The sequence below is a fragment of the Argentina silus genome (assembly GCF_951799395.1).
Source record: "Argentina silus genome assembly, chromosome: 2".
NCBI lineage: Eukaryota > Metazoa > Chordata > Actinopteri > Argentiniformes > Argentinidae > Argentina > Argentina silus.
The window spans coordinates 32,848,108-32,850,607 of NC_139656.1; positions in this window are offsets into that span (position 1 = coordinate 32,848,108).

Consider the following 2,500-nt stretch of genomic DNA (forward strand, 5'->3'; position numbering starts at 1 on the left):
AGCTTCCCCTTTAAACGGGATGAAAAGCACAATTAAAGGAGCCAGGCATCCCTGACTTAATGAGTCTCATCAGGCCCTCCATCAGAGATATCGGAGGTTATTCCTAGCTGAGTATTTGTTACTGTAGCTGTGTGCTTGAGCAGGGACATTTTGCCTGGGATAAATGGTGCCTTCACACAGCGGTCTGATGCTTGGCCCCATAGAGCCATGCCAGAGAGACTGATCCCAGGAGGGGCCGTTCATCAGGCTAAATGAGGGGGGCAAAGTGACCAGACCAAATCATTTGCATAGTAATGCCTCCAGCAATGTGTCTGGCAGCAGCTCAGCCTGCCACGGCCGAGGGGCCTATCGACCGGATCAGAGCTCAGGACGAGGGGGAGTACACACACACACACACACACACACACACACACACACACACACACACACACACATACGCACACACACACACATGCACACACACATGCACGCACGTACACACACACACACACACACACACACACACACACACACACACACACGCACACACACACACACACACACACACGCATACGCACACACACACATGCACACACACATGCACGCACACACACACACACACACACACACACACACACACACACACACACACACACACACACACACACACAGACTCAAGACTCGTCCCTGCAGAACAGCCCACAGCTTCGATCCGTCCGAGGACTTTTTCAACCAACCATTAATCAATCAGGGGGAAAGGAATGAGGCAACCAACCAGCCAACCAACCAATCAATCTATGTGTCTGTGATCGCCCGAGAGGGTCTGGGTATCTGATAATGTTGTTTCGTCATTGTAGATGGTTGTTATTTGTATTTTTGTGCTTGTTATTTCGCCACTGCTGAGAGGAAGCTTGCCAAGTAAGCATTTCATTATTCAGACGACAACCTGTTTACTGTGCATTTGATAAGTAAACATTGGCTTGACGGGAGTGAGCAGAGAGCACGCTGACAGTCACAGATATGAGAGATAACCCAAGCCCTGCTGGAAAAGTTGCCCGGAAGATGGAGAACTTTAACACTGCCACAGAGGAGGGACAGTCACGTGTGTTTCCTTAAACCAGCAGGGACTTCCATCATTCCAATCACTTCTACGGCACGAGAGGTAGAACAGCGGAGGCTGGTGGAGGTAGAAAATCAGAGGACGGGCTCATCGTAATGCATGGAACGGAATGAGGAACGGTATCAAACACGTTTGATATCACATATATGTTTGATATGTAGGTATCATATGTTTGATACCATTCCTCATTCCATTCCATACATTATGATGAGTCCGTCCTCTGATTTCTGCCTCCACCAGCCTCCACTGTTCTACCTCTTGTCCTCAGAATAAACAACAAACACATTGGACATTACCCATAATGCCGTTTGTTTGGTGCCCTTCAACAGCAAACACTTTATTTGGCTGCAGCAAAGAGGACGTCTCCTCTCTGGCCTCTGATATGACAGACAAACAACAATCAAACAAACACAAACAGACAGGCTGACCGACAAACTTCAGCCCTGTCCATAAACAACAAAAGTAGGGGCTAGGGTTAGGGAGTAGGGGCTAGGGGCTAGGGAGTAGGGGTTAGGGAGTAGGGGCTAGGGTTAGGGAGTAGGGGCTAGGGGCTAGGGGCTAGGGAGTAGGGGCCAGGGTTAGGGAGTAGGGGCTAGGGGCTAGGGAGTAGGGGCCAGGGTTAGGGAGTAGGGGCTAGGGGCTAGGGAGTAGGGGCCAGGGGCTAGGGAGTAGGGGTTAGGGAGTAGGGGCCAGGGTTAGGGAGTAGGGGCTAGGGGCTAGGGAGTAGGGGCCAGGGGCTAGGGGCTAGGGGCTAAGGTTAGGGTCTAGGGAGTAGGAGCTAGGGTTACAGTCTAGTGGCTAGGACCGAGGGTTAGGGTCTAGTGGCTAGGACCGAGGGTTAGGGTCTAGTGGCTAGGACCTAGGGTTAGGGTCTAGGGAGTAGGACCTAGGGTTAGGGTCTAGGGAGTAGGACCTAGGGTTAGGGTCTAGTGGCTAGGACCTAGGGTTAGGGTCTAGGGAGTAGGAGCTAGGGTTAGGGTCTAGTGGCTAGGACCTAGGGTTAGGGTCTAGAGAGTAGGGTCTTGGGGCTAGGATCTAGGGTTTGTCTTTGGACTGGGCCATAGCAGTGTTTCCCAGTAGGCTGTAACAGATGAAGGAAAGCTCCAGCAGGCAGGAGGATAATGATGGTAATGACTCACCGATGGTTTACATCTGACTTCCATTACGGCCACCTGGCACTTACTGCTGCTGTTACGTAAGGAGAGGGCCATGATGTCATAACTTTAACGTCTATGCTGCATCTGGTTATTGTCTGCTCCACACACACGCACGCACGCACACACACACACACACACACACACACACACACACACACACACACACACACACACAAGCGCACACACACACACACACACACACGTACAGATGTGCACACATGCACACACACACACACACACACAC